The sequence below is a fragment of the Gaeumannomyces tritici genome (genome assembly GCF_000145635.1).
Source record: "Gaeumannomyces tritici R3-111a-1 unplaced genomic scaffold supercont2.2, whole genome shotgun sequence".
NCBI classification, from domain to species: domain Eukaryota; kingdom Fungi; phylum Ascomycota; class Sordariomycetes; order Magnaporthales; family Magnaporthaceae; genus Gaeumannomyces; species Gaeumannomyces tritici.
Genome location: NW_008804546.1, coordinates 7,209,229 through 7,230,642, shown reverse-complemented (window position 1 = coordinate 7,230,642; position 21,414 = coordinate 7,209,229). Strand labels below are relative to the sequence as shown.

Below are 21,414 nucleotides of genomic sequence, written 5' to 3'. Positions count from 1 at the left end.
TTTAATAGCTTTTGGATGGCTATAAGCAGGGTTGGGAATTAAGTCATTCGTTAAGTCAGTAAAAGTCACAGTTTAAAGCTTAATATTAAATTAACTATTATAGTTATAAGTATAAAAATACCACCATTAAATACAGAAAACTCAGTTTTATAAAAATAATATTTAAAATATTTAATTACGTAATTATATATCACGTAATTTGCATTAAGTCATTTTTAACTTTTTTTTAACTAATTGTAACTTAATGCATTTTTACCCGCTTATATACCATTTTTAGGTAATATAAACTTATAATATATTTTCTTTTGCTATTTGTTTATATAAATACGAAGAAATAAACGTTCTACTTATTTTTGTTGATTTTAAATTTTATTGCAAAGTTTGACTTAAAAAATGACTTAATAACTTAATTGTAACTTAATTCCCAACCCTGGCTATAAGTTAGCAATTTATAAATTTCCAATATTTATTCCGGGGTTTAATCCTGTTTTTTGGTTGTTAAAGCTATTGCTTGTTGGGTTGGAACCAACGCTTTTTTTGGTTCGTAAGCCAAAAGCGTTTTGGTTTTTTTGGGGTAACGATTTTATAATTGCTTTTTTTGCTTAAAGCGTTTGCTTTTCCATTTTCCGTGTTACGACCAACAACCACCCTCACCCAGGAAGGAGGGGTGGCACGGCACGGAAACCCCCATGAGGGGTAAGGGGTCACGTGACCGCCTGGGATCAGTGGATTAGGGAAGCGGGAGAGGTGAGCCACTGATCCAAAGGAGGCTCAGGAAGGCTCACGGAGTCGGCCTGGTAAGCCAACTAATCCACGACCCCAAGGGAGTAGGCATTGAGGTATAAGAAAGAAAGGGTTTCCTACTGTCCTAGGTAGTTCTTGATTGAGGCTTCGGCATTAGTCAAACTTTAGTTAGCTTCCAGGTAACCTTTGGAGCAAGCATTCAAACCGCACCCAAGTTACCTTGTGAATCCCTTTAGTTTGTCAAGTTACGTGCTACTGTTCGACATTCCTTTGGTGTTTTACCTTAGGAGCAGAGGCCTGACTGTAACAGAAATGTAAAAGGTTTAATTACCCTTTTTTTTCAAAATTTCCTATAATTGCTTTTTTAACCTTTTTTATTGCTTAAAGTTAAATTGGTATAGCTTTTAGTATTTAAATTGTGCGTTTGGCTTTAATTTAATTTTATAATTAAACGGCCCGTATTTTGGAAGCACCGTTTTTAGGTTTTTTTTGGAATAACCTCCAATATTTATAATATTTTGGAAATACATTGGCTAATTGTTATAGCTTTTGTTTAAATTTATCGTAAAGCATCGTTATGGTTTTTAATAATAAAGTTTAAAGGTTGCTGCTTTGCTTTATTTCCGTTAAAATACCTTTTTTGGCTTTATTTTTACATTGCTTGCGGCCCGTAATTATTAAGCTTTTTTAATTGCTTGTAAAAGCGTTTATTAAAAATCGTTTTTCCTTTAATTAATTTTTAAATCGTGCTTTTGTAATTACGGAATTTTAAAAATTATATTTTCGTTTTGTATTTTTAATGCATTTAGCGTTATTTAAAAAAAAATTCCGGTATCGGAAATTAAAATAATTGGTTTTAATATCGATTTATTCGTTATTAAATTCGACGGGCTTTTTTTTATGGTTTTAAAAAGGTATGGCTTATTTTTTTACATATAAAAATACCAAATTGCAATATTGCTTGTAACGATACGTAATTGCTTTAAGCATTGCAATTAATTAAAGTTTTTAAGCGATAAAGCTTTTATCGTACCCGTATGTGGAAGTATTATTTATTTGGGCTAATTGTTATTGTTAAAATCTTTGTTGCAAATTTGTTGGAACTTACCAAGTGGGCGCATGCACGGGATCCATGGGATCCCCATGCACAAATTTACAATTTATGCACAAAGCTACCAAAGCTTTTTCATCTTTTATATAAAAAAGTCGGATCCGTCCTTTTTTTTTTTTAGCAAAATTCCTTCCTTTTAAATTTAAATACAATGCTTTAATTTAATTTACTTTTCAATAATTATTAAAGCTTAATTTTACGCCGTTTGGAACTCCGCAAACAAAGGATTTTACCCCCAAATCCTCCTTACAAAATTGCTATTTTTTTTTGTAACTTTGTAACAAATGGATTTTTTAATTTTTTGTTTCGAAATGCTTTTTTTAAAGCTTAAACGGTTTAGCTTTTTAATATTTGCGTATTTTTACGTAATTTAAATTATTGGGGTTGCTGGATGGTTTGTACAAGCTTTTTAAATTTTTGTCGTACCGTATTAATATGTACGGAAATTTATATTCCGTTTATTATGCTTTTGCTTTTTGCATAATATGCATTTAGCATTTTATTTTTTTGCACTTTTGCTATTTTAAAATTTTAGCAATGCAAAGCATGGGTTATTAAGGATTGGATTTAAATATTGCAAATTTTCCGTACTTTTTGGTAATGGTTTATTTAAATAATTGCTAAGCCAATTTTGGCTTGGTAATAAGCTTATTTTTTTATTAATAAAAAAAAAGTTGGTTTGGAGCTTTTAAATTAAATGCACCGTACAATTTGTAACGAAACATTTTTTTTAAAATAATTACAAATGCTTTTAATGGCTGGGCATAAAATTGTTGTGGTTTTTTTTTGTATTATTTTGCAACTTTTCGGCCTATTTTTAATTGTACGTTTGTAACCGAATGTACTTTCGGTACGTAACCGGGTAATTGCCGTTAAATTAATTAATAAAACGCCTAAAATCGTTTTTGGCGGGTATGGTTTTGTAAAAGGTACCGTTTTTATTTAGCAAGTTAATGTTTTAAAACATTGTTAAATTTAAGCCCGGTTCCAACCCATTTTTTTTTAAATTGGTTAATAATAGCTAAAAAGCGTGCTAAATGTAAACCTTTTTTTTTTTTTTTAAAGTAATTTCGCTTTACCAAAACGTTTTTTAATTAACGTTTTATTTGCATCCCTTTTTCAGGAATTGCGGCCTTTTTGCAAGTTTTTATAGCTATTTTTTAGTTTAAACCCAAAAGTTTTGCAAATTAATACTTTGGTTGCGTTTAGCGTTGTACTTTTGTTGGTATTTTTTGCGGTAAGCAATGCGGATATAGTTTTTGGAAAACCCGGGTTTAGCGGGCGTAACGTTGGAAATTGTTATTGCTTTTTTCGTTTTTGCTTCCCGTTTTGTCGTTTTTAAACGTTATTTGCCCGTATAACTTGTTATTTTATTAATAACCCGATTGGTTGGTTTCCGGCTTTAATAAAGCTAGGTTTGGGTTTTAAAAAATCCTAACCATATTTTTTATGGTTGGTTTGCTTTTATTAGTGCTTTTTTTTTAAAGTTAAAAGGTTTTAGAATTGGGTTATCAATAACCCCGTTTTTAGCCATGGTTGCGTTTGTATTGCTATTGGATTTTAATTTTTATTTTTCGGTAATTTAAATAAACCAATTAAAATTATTGGGTTTAACTTAAAGGTTTGGATTGTTTTTGGTTTGGGCAGCATTATTGCTTGCTTCCAATTTTGTTATTAACAAATTTAAACCTTTTTTTTGGTTTGCTAACCGCGCCAATTTTTTTTAAAAAAAAGAGATTGTAAATTTGGGTTTTTTTAATATGCTTATTAATCCAAATTTAATTGCTTTTTTCGTTTAAATCGATTAAATTGTTATTGCAAAATGTTACAAAAAAATTTCGGTTGGTTATAATTAGCCGTTTGCAAAGAACCCATTTTATAACGTTTTTTTTTAAATTAATGGGTAACGCAATGGTTATTGGTACATGCAATTTAAAAAAACGTAAAGCCGGGATAGCCGCTATTTTTCGGGTTTGTTATTACTTTTTTGGTTATTATTGCCATTTTGGTTTTCCCGTTTTAAATTTTTTTTTTTGCTTTTTTTTTTGCGGGCAATCCTTTTTAATATGTTCAAATTGTTTATATTAAAAAACATTTACCATTTTTAAAGCTTTAAAACTTGCGCTTTTTTTGCTTTTAATGCGTAGCGCCGGCATTAAAATCCATAAAGTTTAAATAAAAACCATAAGCTGTAATTTTGTTGCGGTTATACCGTTGTTACGGTTGGTTGTTATTTATTACAAGCTTGGTTTTTTAGCCTTTTTTTTTAAGCGGCGCTTATACAAGCGGTTGCTAATTTTAATTACGGTTGTAACGTAATTAGTAGAATATTTAAGTTTTTCCAATTTAAAAACTTCGTTTTTTACGTTATTACGCAATTTTGCGTAAAAGTGGGCGATTTTAATTAAATTGGTTTAATCGAATTTGTTAACAAAACGTTGGAATTTGGAAACGTATACCGAAACCGCGCTTTTTTGCCAAAGCTAAAGCAATTTGCATTCCGCCATTTTTTTATCGATTTAACCAAAAACGTTAGTTAATTTTTTTTAAAACGGTTAAAGTTAGCAAAAATAACCTAGGTTATTTTGCGGTTTTTATTGTATTTTTTTTTAAAGAAGTTTGCTTATACGGGTTCGAACCATTTTTAATTTTGCCGTTAAAACGGGTGGTTGCGTAAGCAACCTTTTATTTTTTAATATTAAATTAAGCTTGGTAAAAAGCGAAATAACCCCGATATTAATAAAAAAAGGGTTTAAAAACGCTTTTTCTTTCCGTTATACCGGTTAAGGGTTGGGAATTTGTAAACCCTAACCGCCGTATGCAAAACGCTAGCCCGTTTTTTTTTACGGCAATTTTTTTAACAAAAGTTTCGAAAGCAAATTTGGTATTCTTTGCGTTGTTTATGTTGTACTTTACGCTTTCGTACCGGAACGTGTTTTTTTTCGTAGCGGTTGCAATTGCCGCAATAGCAAGTTCGGCCGTAATTGTTATTGCTATTGCTCGGTACCGGTCCGGGTGCTAAATAAAATTAGTTAAAATGTTACAATTAAGCCTTTGCTTTTAAAGTAAAGCATTAAAAAATACTAAATAATAGCACGTAATTTAACAATTAAAAGGATTTACAAAATAATTTGGGTGCGGTTTAAATGCTTGCTCCAAAGGTTGCTTAAAAGCTAATTTAAATTAATTAATAGCAAGGCCTTAATTAAAAAATTATTTAAAACTGTAAAAAATCCTTCCTTTTTATACCTTATCCTGTTTAAGCGCTTGCTTAAACCCTTGGGGCCGATATTTGTAACTCCTTAAGTATCGTTAATATCGAGTGATACTGTTGATACTTTTAGTGTTAAATGTATTGCTTGTATGTTACGTGGTGAAGCGGGGTAGCCCTTCCTCCAACCTTAGCAACTTCCTTTGCCACATTTCCGGCTGGTTTGGTTTTGTTGGTTGTAACACTTTTTTATATTTCCAATTAATAAAATTTTCGGTTAAAGTAAAAATAAACCCATTAATCGATTTAAACGTATTTTTATTTTGAGCAAAATTGCTATTGCTAAAATTAGCTAATGTTAATAAATTTCCCGCTATTTTAACTTCTATAGCATTTATTAACATTAACCCTTTTAATTTACCATATTGGATGGTTAAGTTTTGGGTGCTATTTAAATATTTTAATAAGTTTTTTGCAGCGTTAATGTAAGTATTGGTAAGCTTTGTTAAATAGCGTAAAATCCATTAAATAGCAAAACCGATATCCAAGCGGGTTAATAGCATTAAATACATAACGGTCCTTATAATCCTTTGTAAAAGTTTAACTTTAATTAAAGTTACAAAGGATTCGCCAATATTATTTAGCATACCCGGTTGTAAAGGGATATTAATAATTTGAAAATTTTGCAAGCCGAAAGTAACAAGCATTTTTTCGATATATTGGCTTTAATAAATGCAAAAAAGTCGTTTAAACTTATCCTTTCCGATTTAAACGTTTAAAAAGTAACTTGCAAGCTTGCGGTTTTTTAACGCATACATTTTATGTAAGCTTTATTTAAAAGCGCTAATACATTTAATATTAAGCCCAGTAATTAAACAATCGTTTACAAAGGTAATTATAAAATGCTTTAATTTAGCATTAAAATAAACCGTTGGATTAAAAATAAAAGCAAATAACCCTTTATCGTTAAGGAATTTTTTTTAGCTTATTTTGCCATTTACAAAGCCTTTATTTCAAACCGTACAATGCTTTTTGTAATAAAATTACCTGGTTTTTAGCAAAGTTATAACCAAATTGCTTAATTATTTTTTGTACTTTAATTAATGCAAAAGCTACTCATTTACTAAACCCTTTTAAAATAGTAAGGTAAATTTTTACGTTAAAATTATTATTTAAAAACGCTTTAATAAAATTAATTTGTTCGATTTCCCTATTTTTTATTGCAGCAAAAGCTAAAAATATGCGTTAAATAAGCGGTATATTAATACAAGCAAAGGTTTTTACAAAATCCAAACCCTTTACTTGCATAAAACCTTTGGCAACCAATTTAGCTTTGTACTTTATAAAAATGTTATTTTTATTTTTTTAAGCTTAAATACCGGTTAACAAGTAATTAATATTTTCCTTTTAAATATATTAGCTTTAAATAAAAATTTAAAGGTTTTGCGCGTAATAACTATTCGAATTTTTGCATTTAAAGCAATTAATTAGTTTTTGCTATAAAAGCTTTTTAAACCTTTTTTATAAAAACCTGGCTCGCTATTTTTAATAAGCTTTTTTTTATAGCCTGCTTTGCTTTATAGCAAATGTATTAAACGTATTAATTAATATCCATTTGGTTTGGATTTAAAAGTTGCCCTTTTAAATCCATAAGCATTTTATCCATTGGGGGTATCGGTATTTTAAGCGTTGGTAACGCTATAATGCTATTATAGCCTTTTAACGGTTTTACAGTAACTTGTACAAGCTTTAAAAGCTTATTTTGCAAAGTAAGTATCGAAGCTTTTAAAGGCTTTGTAAGCTATGGAACTAGCAATAAATCGGGTTTTACTTCGCTTTTAAAGTTATTTGGAGCGTTATTAATTAGCAAATTAGCGTTATTTTTAATAGGTTGTACCGATGGTACCCCTTTTAAAAGCTTTTCCCTTTTTAAACCCAGATTTTTTATTGGTACTTTATTTAATAGCTTAATTGTAAAGGTTTTATATATAACTTTACGTGCAAATGCATATACAAATATAATGGTTTTACTTAAAGCTTTTTAAAAATTTAACAAACTTTACTTTAATTGCTAGCTTTTTCAATTTAGCCTTTTATTTTCTAAAATTATAGCTTCCGTTTAGGTATTTATAATTTCATAATGGTTAACGTTAAGCTTATAAAAAAATCCAGGTTTTATTTCGTCGTAAAACTTTTAATACGGGCTTAATTCCTTATTAATAACCGCCGTAACGTTTATTAATTTAATTATAGCTAATAAAATATAGCATTACAAATAAAACGGTAAGCTTGCCGCATTAATTGTAACTTTTAATTTATCCAGGATTACTTTTACTATACGTTCGGATAGCCCATTTTGGCTGTAATTGTAAGGGTTCGACGTATTAAATGCTGTGCTTTTGCGTTTAAGCTATTGCTTTAACGCCGTATTAACCTTTATACCCTTATCGAAAAATAATTTGTTAAGGTACCGCTCGTAACTTGCTTTTAATCTTTTAAAAAAGGCTTTTATAGCAGCGTATATTATATGGCCATGTTTGTTAAATAATTAAAAAGTGTTACGACCAACAACCACCCGGCCGGGACGGGAGGCCAGAAAGGCGAGGGGTAAGCAAGCGCTTACCCCTTACCACAAGGAAGCTTAGGTAAGCCGCCCGTAATTTGTTAATAAGGTTACAAATTACTTAGGTAATTTGTAACCTGTCGACAAAATTACAAATCACCACCTTGGGAAGGATGGAAATAGCATAAAGAACGGGCTATAAAAAGGAAGGGTTTTTTACTGTTTTAGGTAATTTTTAATTGGGGCTTTGGCATTAATCAAATTTTAGTTAGCTTTTAAGCAACCCTTGGAGCAAGCATTTAAATCGCACCCAAGTTACCTTGTAAATCCCCTTAATTTGTTAAATTACGTGCTATTATTCGATATTCCTTTAGTGCTTTACTTTAGGAGCAAAGGCCTAATTGTAACATTTTAATTGATTTTGTTTAGCACTTAAACCGGTACCGAACAATAACGATGGCGGCCCAGCCAGCCCAAGCCCCCGTTTTTAACAACGACGAAAAAAAAGCGCTTAACACCTTTACCTACGGAAAAGTTATGTATAACCTAAACGAAAAGGACCAAGCAACCCAAGCGCTACTTGCAATATTTCAAACCGTAACCCAATTACAAGCTTAAGTTAATACCTTTCGTATAGCTACCAAAGCGTACAAATTCTTTACGCCCAATTGCTACGATAGGAAAAACGGGGCTTTTAAAGCGTTTTTAACGGAATGCCAAAGCTTTTTTTGCCTTTTATTACGACCAATTTAACACGAAGCAATAAAAGGTTGCTTATACAACCATTTGCTTTAAAAGCAAAGTTAAAAAATGGTTCGAACCCGTATAAATAAACTTTTTTAAAAGCTATAACGAAAGCAAAAAAAAAACCAAAGTTATTTTTGCTAGCTTTGCCCGGTTCGAAAAAAAAATTATTAATGTGTTTGGCCAAATTAACGAATAGCAAATTGCTAAAAAAAAAATATTTTAATTTTAACAAAAAAGCGCAACGTCGAAATACGTTTCCAATTTTTAACGCTTTGCTAATAAATTTAATTGGACCAACCAAACCAAAATGGCCCATTTGTACAATGGGCTTTAAAATAACGTAAAAAACAAAGTTTTAAAAATTAACCAACCCGAATTTTTCGCTAAATACGTTATTATCGTAATTAAAACTAGCGATAAATTGTATAAGCGCCGTTTAAAAAAAAAAGGCCAAAAAATTAAGCTTGTAATATAAAGCAATTAACCGCAATAACGGTTTAACCGCAACAAATTTACAATTTATGGTTATTACTTTAACCCCATGGGTTTTAACGCCGGCGTTACGCATTAAAACCAAAGGAAACGCAAATTCCAAAACTTTAAAAATGGCAAGTGCTTTTAATATGGATAATTTAAACACATTAAAAAGGATTGCTTTTAAAGGAAAAAATAAAAAAAAAGTATCCTAAAATGGGAAAACGAAAATGGCGGCAGCAATTAAAAAGGTAGCAATAAAACCGGAAAATAATGGCTGTTCCGGCTTTGCGTTTTTTTGGATTGCGTGCACCAACAACCATTGCGTTGCTTACCATTCCGATAAAAACGCAATAAGGTAATTTTTTCGCAAGCAATTGGTTATAACCAAACAAAAAAACCCTGTAATAACTTTTAGCAACAATTTAACCAATTCCAATAACGAAAGCAACCAGGTTTAAATCGATAAAAACCTTTGGGAAAACCCCAAATTACAAAACGAAATATTTTGGAAGCAATTTTTTGCGCGTTGCTAAGCAAAAAGGAATTTCGAATGCTTTTATTAAAGGATAAAACTTTAAAAATAAAGCAGCTTAACAAAAGCACAGCCTAAAACTTTAAATTAAAGCCAGTTCGGTCCTTAATTTCGAATTAAAAAGCAATAAAAAAAGAAATAAACCAACCATAAAAAATATTGTAAAAATTTTCCAAAACCCGGATTTCGCTATCCTTAAGCCAATTAAAGCTTGGGTAGCAAGCAAAAGTTCTTACGAACAGGTAACATTTAAAAGCAGCAAATCCGAAAAAAAAAGCAACGAAAAAAGTTTAAACAACTTTCGCCGGTACGCCAAAAACGCCCGCGTTTTGCAAAGGTACATACGGGCGGCATACCAAAAACGGTACCAACGAAAGTACAAATTAAAACGCAACCAAAGCGTTAATTTGCAAAATTTTTAAACGCAAACCAAACGTTAGCCAAAAAAGGAATACAAATTAAACCGCAACCAATTTATTATGGTTAAAATTAATTGTTTAGCATATGCGTGCAAAGCAATGCTAGATTAAACCAGCCATAAAACGTTCCGCTAAAGCAAATTTGCTATGCAAAAGCAAAAAAAAAGTTTGCATTTAGCACGCCCGAAAGCCGTAATTAAGCAATTCCAAAAAAGCGAAAAAGCTTGGAGCAAAGCTAAAATTTAACGGCGCTTTTAAAACGTTAATTTGCTAAAAAAAAACGGTACTTTTTACAAAGTTATATTAGCTAAAAACAATTTTAAACGCTTTATTAATTAGCTTGGTAATAATTACTTAATTACGTAACAAAAGTATACTTAATTGCAAGCGTATAGCTAAAAATAAGCTAAAAGGTTGCGAAATAGCATTAAAAGAAAAAATTATAACAATTTTATACTTAATTACTAAAAGCATTTGTAATTGTTTTGGGGAAAATGCTTTGCTACGAATTGCGCAATACATTTAGTTTAAAAGTTTCGAAACGACTTTTTTTTTTGCTAATAAATTAACGAATTAATTACCAAGCTTAAATTGGCATAGCAATTACCTAAATGGTTTATTACCAAAAGGTACGGAAAATTAGTAATTTTCCAATCCAATTTTTAATAACTTATACTTTGCATTGCTAAAATTTTAAAATGGCAAAAATGCAAAAAATTAAAATGCTAAATCCATACCATACAAAAAGCCAAAGTATGGCAAACAAAATATAAGCTTCCATATATACCAATACGGTATAACGAAAACGTAAAAAGCTTGTATAAACCTTTTAGCAACCCCGATAACCTAAAGTACGTAAAGGTACGCAAAAAATAGGAAATAAATTTATTTAAGCTTTAAACGGAACATTTCGAAACAAAAAATTAAAAAATTTATTTATACTAAAGCTACAAAAAGGATAATTATTTGCAATAAAAATTTTAATAGCAACAATTAGCCCGAACAAATAGCATTTCCATATACGGATACGATAAAGCTTTTATCGCTTAAAAATTTTAATTAATTGCAATGCTTAAAGCAATTACGTATCGTTACAAGCAATATTACGATATGGTATTTTTATACGCAGGAAAAACAAGCTATACTTTTTTACAATAATAAAAAAAAAGCTAATTAAATACAACAACGGATGGATTAATATTAAAACCAATTATTTTAATTTTTAATACCGAAGCAAAACTTTTTAAATAACGCTAAACGCGTTAAAAACACGGGATAAAAATATGGTTTTCGAAATCCCGTAATTACAAAAGCACAATCCAAAAATTAATTAAAAAAAACCAATTTTTAATAAAAACCTTTATTAGCAATTAAAAAAGCTCAATAATTACGGGCCGCAAATAATGCAAAAATAAAACCGAAAAAGGGTATTTCAACGGGAATAAAGCAAAATAGCAACTTTCGAACCTTATTACAAAAAACCATAATAACGTTTTACGATAAGCTTAAGCAAAAGCTATAATAATTAGCTAACGTACTTCCGGAATACCATAAATATTGGAAATTGTTCCAAAAAAACCTAAAAACGGTGCTTCCAAAACATGGTCCGTTTAATTACGAAATTAAACTTAAGCTAAATGCGCAATTTAAATACCAAAAACTATACCAATTTAACCCTAAATAACAAAAAAGGTTAAAAAAATAGCTATAGGAAAATTTAAAAAAAGGGTAATTAAACTTTTAACATTTCCAATGGGATACGGAATTTTATTTATACCCAAAAAGAACGGAAAGGAACGAATGTATATCGATTACCAACCATTAAACGAAATTACGATAAAAAATTGGTATCCTTTGCTTTTTATCGACGAATTGCGCAACAAATTCGGCAAAGCCAAATACTTTACGGCTTTGGACTTTCGAAAAGCATATGGATTGCTTCGGATTAAAAAAGGACAAAAATGGATAATAACCTTTCGAATACGGTTTGGCGTATACGAATTATTAATTATAACCTTTGGATTTACTAACGCATTAATTATTTTTTAGCGAATAATTAATTACGTGCTTTAAAAACATTTTAACATTTTCGTTTTAACGTATTTAAACGATATTTTAATATATTTAAAAACGCTAGAAAAATACAAGCAATAAATGCACCAGGTATTGCAAAAGTTACAAAACGCAAAGTTTTTAATTAACCCGGATAAATGCGTATAATACGCTTAGGAAATGGTTTTTTTCGGGTTCGTTATTACGCTAAGGAAAGTTAAAATAAACCTAGCCAAAGTACAAAAAATAGCCGATTAGCTAGCGCTTACCAACGTACGAAAAATACGGGCGTTTTTGGGGTTTTTTAACTTTTATTAACGGTTTATGCAAAGGTTTAATAGCAGCGCCACGCCATTTACAAACTTTACCAAAAACGATACCCAATTCCATTAAAAAGCTCGAAAACAAATTGTTTTTAAATAATTTAAAAACGTTATTTTACGGGAACCAATATTAGTTATCCCAAACTCCAACAAACCATTTAAAATTAAAACTAACGCGTTAAATTACGCGATCGAAAAATAATTAAATTAACGAAATAAAAAAAAAGCTGCATTTTTGCGCTTTTTTTTTCGCAAAAATTCAAAAAACCTAAATTAAATTACCAAATCCATAATAAAAAGCTTTTTGCTATTATTAAAGCTTTAAAAAAGTAAAAGGTATATTTATATGGGGCAAACCATCAAGTAACGGTATATACTAACCATAAAAATTTAGCACATTTTATTACAAACCAAAATTTTAACAAGCGTTAAATCCGTTGGAACCAGTATTTCCAAAATTATAATTTCTAAATCCTATACAAAAAAGGATTAAAAAACGGGAAAGCAAACGCTTTAAGCAAAAAAAGCAACCATAAAGTTGTTATTCCAAAAAAAACCAAAACGCTTTTGGCCCAAAAGCCAAAAAAAGCATTGGTTTTAATTTAGCAAGCAATAGCTTTAACAACCAAAAAGCAAAATTAAACCCCAAAAAGGATTTTGAAAATCCACGGGCTACCGGCTTATAGCCATTTAAAAGCTACCAAAACATAAAAAAAGCTCCGGCAGCATTACGGGTTTACCAAAATTCGGGCAGCAATGCTAAAAGCAATAAAAAATTGCCAAATATGCGTTAAAAACAAGCTTAGCAAGCATTTTTTTTTATAAGCTATTTTAACCATTGCCAACGCCAAAAAAGGCATAGCAAAAAATTACCATAAATTTTATCGTTAAATTTTCCAAATTTAAAAAGCTTTTAACGGAAATACAATATAATAGCATATTAATAATAATAAATAAGCTTACGAAATATGCTTTGTACTTACTTTACAAAAAAAGCAGCAATGCGTTAATTTTAGCTTACGCTTTTTTTTAGCACGTAATAACAAATTATAAAATGCCGCAAAAATTAATTACGAACCGAAACAAATTATTTACAAGCAAATTTTGGAAAACGCTTACGGCACTTTTCGGAACAAAATACGCTTTATTAATAGCGTATTACTTTTAAACGAACGAACAAACGGAACGAACCAATAAAACGATAAAGCAATATTTGCGTTATTATATTATTTACAAACAAAATAATTGGGTTTAATTGTTACCAATTGTTTAATTTGCTTACAATAGCTTTATGCATAAAAGCATAAAAAAAACGCCGTTCCACGCCAATTACGGGTATACCTTTACGGCGTACAACAAGCCCAAAGCCGAACTTAAAGCCCCAATAGCGGAAATTCAAATAACAAAGCTTATTAAATTGCACCAAAACCTCCAAAATAAATTAAAAGCTTTGCGCTATCGGATAATAAAGCAAGCCAATAAAAAAAAGATCGAAAAATTAACCTTTAAAAAAGGGGATAACGCTTACCTTTTGCGCGTTAATATTAAAACAAAAAGGCCAAACGATAAATTAAACAAAAAGAAATGGGGACCTTTTCGGGTTATTCGTATTATTTTTCCAATTAATTACGAACTTTAGCTATTACCAATTATGCGCATCCACCCGGTTTTTTACGTTTTTTTGCTAAAACCAGCGCTTTTGGGCTTTAAAAGCATTAAATTAATGGAAATCGATCCCAACCAAAAGTAAAAGGTTAAGGCCATTTTTAACAAGCGAACGCGTTATTGCAAAAAGCAATATTTCGTTAAATGGGAAAGTTAAAAGGATAAGCACAATACGTAAAAAAATACAATAAACTTTAGGAATTGCCAAAAGGCTTTGCAGGAATATTATTTAAAAAAAAGTTAGCAATAGCTTTAAAGCTTGTAAAACGCCCCAAATTCGAAAAAATTTGGTGGGTAAAAAAAAAGGATTTTACAACATATCCAAAGGATAAGCTAGCAAGCTTAAGCAAAAAATGAAATCGATAGCCCTAATTAAAGGTCGAAACATATCGATTTTACAAGGTCGCACCGGAAATTAAACCCAAAACTTCCCGTTACAAAAACAAATGCGCTACCATTGCGCTATATAACTTATAAAAATTGTTAAAAAAGTTACAATTTACCGGATTAAAAAAGCGCAAACAACTTAAAATCGATACCAAACTTTGGGCTTTTAAAATTAGCAAAAAAAAAAGAGAAAGAATCCCTTTCGTTAACCAAAGGTTAAGCGAGGACGATTTAAAATTGCACCGGGAGTTAAACCTAAAACTTCCCGCTACAAAAGCAAACGCGCTACCATTGCGCCACACAACCAAATGGAATTGTTAAAAAAATTACAACTTATTAAGCTAAAAAAGGGCTAGCAAATTAAAGTTAGGATTAACCTTTAACGTTGCCCAGCCAGGAAATAAAGGAAAGAAATCGGGGTAAAAGGGAAAAAAAGGATTGGCCGCTACCAAAGCAGCCTTTTTTCGCTCCGCCCGTTCCATTTGCTCCAACTTTTCCACGGTTTTAATACCCCGAAACAACGCTCGCAATTGCTTTTTAAACCAAAAGTTTTTTTATTTGCGAAAACGTTCGAAACGGTTATTTAAAGCATAACGTTTTGCTTTAACAACTCGCATTTTGGCTTTAATTTTTTGGTATTAAAAACCGATAAAACGCAATTATTTAAATAAAAAACTTAAAATGTTGCAATTAAAACGGTTGCAAATAAAACATTTTACGCAACGAAAAGAATTTTGCGGAAAAACAAAATAAATATTTTTTTTTAAAAACGTTCCGATAAAAAAAATAAAAATTTATATCGATAGCCAATGCAAAAACCAAAGCAAAAAGGTTTTTGCATTAAAAGGTTAAACGCGCAAAGCGTTTTTATATTTAACCTAACATTGTTAAAAAAAGGGAACGGTTAAATAATAAGGAAAAATAGTACTTACGATTGGCAATGGGAAAAACGGACATAAATAAGCTAAAAGGGCTTGGCCGGTGGAAAAGGAATTTAATGTTACGATTAATAATTACCCGGCCGGGACGGAAAGCCAAAAAGGCGAAGGATAAGCAAGCGCTTACCCCTTATTACAAAAAAGCTTAAATAAACCGCCCGTAATTTGTTAATAAGGTTACAAATTACTTAAGTAATTTGTAACCTGTTAACAAAATTACAAATTACCACCTTAAGAAGGATAGAAATAACATAAAGGACGGGCTATAAAAAGGAAAGGTTTTTTACTGTCCTAAGTAATTTTTAATTGGGGCTTCGGCATTAATCAAACTTTAGTTAGCTTCCAAGCAACCTTTAGAGCAAGCATTCAAACCGCACCCAGGTTACTTTGTAAATCCCCTTAATTTGTTAAATTACGTGCTACTGTTCGATACTCCTCTGGTGCCTTACCTTAGGAGCAGAGGCCTAACTGTAACAAAAAGTTTATTTATATTTTAATTTACGGTTTACAAATATAAAAATTACCGGTTTTTTATTGTATAAAATAAGGGATAAAGTAGTTATATCCTTTTTTATTTAATTTAAAACGTTATCCGGTAAAGGTAACGGGCTTTTTTTTGGTTTTCCATACCGGTATAATTTTAGCGCATATTACGCATTGCAACCTTTTAATTCCATCGAAATTAAAAAAACCGGTAATAATTTTAACAAATTTTTTTTAGCAAAGCTAAACCAATGTGCTTTAATTTGCGGTGCCAAAGCAATGATTTTAAAGCCAAATTTTTACCATACCTTTTTAATATATCCTTTTTTAAACTTACTTAACCGTTAATTAACTTTTAAAAGCCTTTAAAAGCTATATTAATAAAAGGGGCCGCTTGTACTTTACTTACAAAAAAAGGTTCTAGCAACGGATTTTTTGCTTGGGAAGCCCCCTTTTTTAATAAAGTAATGTTTTTTGGAATAAGGTTTTTAATAAATTTATTTAATGGCTTGTTAAGCTTACGGGGTTTAATTACACGGGAGTTTTTAAGGTTTTTTGCATTAAATTTAAGCTTTTTACCCTTTTTACAAGGCTTTTTGCTATCCAAATCCTTATTTTTTTTTAAATCGGAATCGTAGCGTTAATGTTTTTTTTGGTTTTTAAAAAGGATATTAAGTAAGTTAACCGTTAGCTTTGGGGTTACTTTAGCTACGGTTTAATTAATATTGTAATTATAATAAAAATGTTAAATATTAAGCAATTTATGCCTTTTTACGTTAAGGAAAACCCCATTTTTAATGGGATCCAAAACGCCCCAATATTTGCAATTCAAATTATATAAGCTTTGTTTAATAAAAACGCCGCTTAAAAAGTAATGTTAAAACCCGTTAATAATATTAATATCGAATTCGGGAATAAATAACATTTTTTAACGTTATTTATTCGAAATTATTAACGTTATTTAACCGTTTTACTATAAGCTTAACAATACCAACGCTTTTAGGAATTACAAAACCGCCATTTATTTTTATTATTATATTATTGCGTTTTGTAAATGTAATAAAGTACTTTTTAAAGTTAAAAATGTAATTAATGCTACTTATATCGTATAGTACAAAAGGTTTTAACGTTTTAGCTTTTTTTTTAACATGTTTATAATTTGCGCATTTTTTTGCCAGTAAATTTTAAAGATTTCATTTTTTAGTATTAAATTTGTTAGTAACGGAATTTTTACTAAAGTTATTTAAATAATTCGTATTTATAATACCGTTAATAGTGTTACCTTTTAATGCAGCTTTTAAAAAAAGGTTGTAATTTAAAAATATAAATTTTATCCCGTTTTTATTAATGGATTTATTATTGTTTTTATTTTTTTACCGGATTTATTAAATTTAAAGAAAGCTTTAAAACCTTTTTGCTTTTTTTTACGCTTTTAATCCTTTCCGTTAGCGCCTTTTTTTTCCTTTTTGCTTTTGCTTTTAGCATTAATTTTTTTAATATTTTTGCTTTTTTTAATTTTAGCTTTATAATGTGCAACTTATTTGTATGCTGTAAATATTGGGTTATAAGTTTTAGCTATTAAATTAGCCATTAAATATTTTAAGTTAAAGCTTTTAATTGGCTGCTTTAAAGCAATAGCGCTACAAATAATGCTTCGAAATCGTTTAGTCCAATAAAAAAAAAAGCTTTTTATGGCCTTTAAATATTAATTTTTAATATTAATAATTTTAAAAAACACGTAATTATTACGAAGCTTAATTAGCAAAGCGTTAAAGTAAAAATTAAATTCGTTAATATTGCTTTTAAATTTAGCGTAATTTAGTAAATGGAATTCCTTGTAAAAAGCATCCCTTTTAATTTTAAGTGCAAAAAATAGCTTTTTTTTAAAGCTATAAAAGCTAAGCCAAACTTTATTTTTTAAATTATAATATGTAAACCCTTTTTATTGCAGCTATCCTTTAAAAAAGCAATAAATTTGCTTAATTTCTTTTTAAATTTTAATTTGTTAGTTTGTGGTTATTTATAAAACCTTTAACCTTTATTGCAATAAATTAAAAATTTAGCGTGTATTTTTACTTTGCGTAATTGCTAAACCCTTTAAGCTTAAACGTTTTTAAAAAAAAACCGCACCTTACGAAATAATTTTTTATTATTAAATTTGTATAAAATAAAATATTGTTCCAATTGGTTAAGGTTAGTAAACGTGGTATTATTAAAGTTGGTTTAAAAAAAATATTATTGTAATTTATTAGTATAATTGGGCTTTGCAAATTAATTAAAGGTTTTGTAACAATAAGTGCTTTAATTGCTTAACCATTAGCTGGAATAGGTATAACCCTTAAAGCTTTTATTTATTCCTTTTAATCACTTTGCTTTAGCGTTGCTATTTTATTAAATAATTGTAATATTAAATCCTTTTGGTGCTTTAACGTTGTTATTAATTGTTCCAGCGCATTTTGCATATTTGCGTTTCCTTTTAACGTATCCTTCGAATCGTTAGGATTATTATCCATTTTTTTATTTATATTTATAATTTTGCTAATTTATAAAGGTTTATATAAAAGTAACGAAGCTTTATATTGGAATTTAATAATTTTTGCAAATTAACTTTGGGTAACCAACTTTTAATTTTACCCCCAATACTAACCTTTTCGTGCGTTAGTAATAACCCCGTAATGCAGTTATTTAGCGTTTTTATAAATATTAAGCATTAATATTAATTTGGCCGGTAAGCATTTAAACGCTATCCCGCTTTTGCAATGGTTATTTAATAAGCTTTTTAAATACGTTACAAATTGCTTTAACCAAAATGTATTTTTTATTAATGTTGGAATAGTATTTCTGTGCGCGTGCGATCCGGAAAAGGGAAGCTGTTACAAAAGGTTCCGGGATTTTTTGGATCCCGCACGGGCTAACATTATTTGCTTTAAGCAAAGCAGGGAATTACCTTGTTGGGTAATCGTCCTTATGCATGTAAAGGGCAATCCTATGCCCTTTTTTTAGCAAATAAATTCCTTTTTCTTTATGCACAATATAAAACTTTTCCTTAAATTTTAAAAATTTTTGTTTATTATTTTTAAAAATTTCCGAGCCGTTTAACAAAAGTACCAAACTTTTATTAATATTAATTAATATTGTTCGAAAAGCAATATAAAACGGTTAAGTAAGGGATATAGCGCTAAATATTTACCCGCTAAAATTTTTAAAATCGAAAAAAAATTAATAATAAATTTAAAAGCAAAGGAACATTATTTCCCCATTCGATAGCGTATTTGCTAAGCAAGTAAATTCCTTTTTCTTTTAGCCCGCGCTATTTAGCAATTAAATTAAAACCAATTAAAAAATTTACGAATTTAGGAAAAAACGTTGTATAATCCCCAAAATGAATTGGATTTCCAATTTTTAAGCTTTCGTAAGCTTTCGAATTAAAAAATTACCCGAAACGAATTTGCTCGTTTACTTATTAAAAAAACGATTACGAATTTTCCCGATAAAGTTTTAATAATTAAATAAGCATTACCAACAAAATGTTTACAATGCAAAAAGCAGTTTTTTAAAAGTAATTTCGATTAGGAAAAAAATTATTTAACGGAAAAAATTGCAAAGTTATTAAAATGCTTAAGCTTTCCCCAAGCTTTTACAAACTTTTGTAATAAAAAAATCCTGCAATAAAAAATTATACTTTGGGAAAATTATTCCAACCCTTTTCCAACGATCGAATCCAAGCTTAAATCGTTAAATTTATGCTTAAATACCGTTAATACAGCGGTAATTTTTTTTGCATTTTTAAAGATTTCGACGGTTTAAGCTTAATACGCTTGGAACATTTTAACAAAAAGGCTTTAAAAGCATTCGTTAAGTTTTTAACAAATCGAAAAATTACCGTTTTCGGTAAAGCAAATTTAAAGGGCTCGAAAAGATTGGATTTGTTAATAACCGATATAAATAACGCCCAAAATTTAGCATTCGGGGGAATAGCAAAACCTTTAACGTTAAATTGCTAAACCAAAAGCAAAGCACCGGAAATTGCATTCCCATTTGCAAAAATTTCGGTATAAATTAAAGTTTGCAACGAATTAACCAGCAAAAAGCGGTTAACCAAAAACCTTTAAAGCGGACGAGTACGAAAGTTTAAACGCGATAAGTACGAAACCAAAATTTAAATTTAGCACCGGTTTTATTCCCTAATGCTTAAGCAAAAACAGTTATTTTTAAATAACCATTTCCTTAATTTTTTTAAGCGTTAAACCAAAAATTAAATGCTAACGAATTAACCGTGGGTTTTTATTAAAAAAAGGATTTACCGATTAAACGGAATCCATTTTTATAATTTACCGGATTAAAAAAACCGGCTTTTAGCTACGTTAAATTACAATTCCCGGAATTTCCAAAAATATTTCGTTGTTTAAAATTTAGCAAAAAGTTAAATATATATATAAATTTATTTACCCCGTTCGAGCTGTATAGCACATGGGGAGCACTACGGATCGGGTTAACTACATAAAGGAAAAAACCGTACCTCCAGCCGATAGCTATTTGGTATAAAGCTGGATAAAAACCCCTTCCCTTCGAAGGCTTTGCAATTGCGCGTCTTTTTTGTAAATAAAAATCCTGCACATAAAGTTACATTAGTAATTAAAAAGGTACGAATACAAGCGTGCATAGGAAACGCGCTATAACCCACGCGCTACGATCCCAAATAACACATTACGATCCGGGTTTTATTTGCAAAATTTAAACGACCGAATTAGCAATATCTTATTTTACCATAAAGCTTATTCGTTAATTATTAAGTTTTACCTTTTCCAGCCAAAGCGTATTCCTTTTATTTTCCGGGCCAAGCGCGCCCCTTCGAAAACGGTCCTTTCCTTTTTTTTAATTGGTGCCATCATTTTATCGGCCGATTTTGTTATCGGAATTGCTTTCGTCGCTATCGGTACTTTTATCCCTCGCCGCAACCCCGGCGCTACTATTTCGATAGCCGGTCGGATCTATTTTGGCCCGAAATCCTTATTTTTTTGCTTGCCTTATAATTTATGCGTTTACAAGCTGCACGTGCCCTAAAAGGGCCTTTTGCTTAAACCTTCGGCACGTGCGTTACAGGGCTCGGGGGTAAAAAACCCCGCTAACGGGTTGCAAATGGCTTCGCTGGAATCGAAAAGAGGTCGCACGTAAGTGCCATAGGGCTCGTCGATAAGGATAAAATCTTTTATTGCTGTGGGCTTTTTTGTTGTGGGGACCAATTGTTCGGAAAAACGTTGGAACGGTTTAGGGCTTAATAAATCGCTTTTTTTGCACGTGCGAAACAAAAAACCCGGTGTTCCCGGCAGGAGTCGAACCTGCGTCTTCCAAAGAGGACCTCCCAGCGCTGAACCACTGCGCCACGAGGACCAAAAAGTTAAATATTAATTCCCCAAGCAATTTTTTTAACCTTTATTTTTTTGCAATACCAACCGGTACCCCAAATAATAAACCGGTACCGCATGCTTCCATTATTAAAAACGCTTAATGCACCGTTTAATTCGAATTTGCTAAAAGCCTTTTGCAATATATAAAACAAAGCGCATAAATATTTAACAAAGCAATATAACATTTTAAACGATAAAGTTTTAATTTTTGCAAATATTTGTAAAGCGTTTAGCATTTCCTTTTTACAATTACACGCGCTTTTTTTTTTAACCTTTACAAGCCAAACCAAAGCTTATTTTATCCAAGTTATTGGTAAAAGTTATTTTTTTAAATTTTTTTATTTTAAATTGCAA

At 30.1% G+C, this 21,414-nt stretch overlaps 2 pseudogenes across 2 annotated transcripts; both read right to left on the bottom strand.

Moving 5' to 3' along the window:
• Positions 1–14,465: 14,465 nt before the first annotated feature.
• On the bottom strand, positions 14,466–14,537 carry GGTG_20089 (annotated as a pseudogene). The gene has a single exon. The product of its transcript is annotated as a tRNA-OTHER (tRNA).
• Positions 14,538–20,970: 6,433 nt separating this feature from the next.
• Positions 20,971–21,043, bottom strand: GGTG_20088 (annotated as a pseudogene). Its single transcript has one exon. The product of its transcript is annotated as a tRNA-OTHER (tRNA).
• Positions 21,044–21,414: the final 371 nt, after the last annotated feature.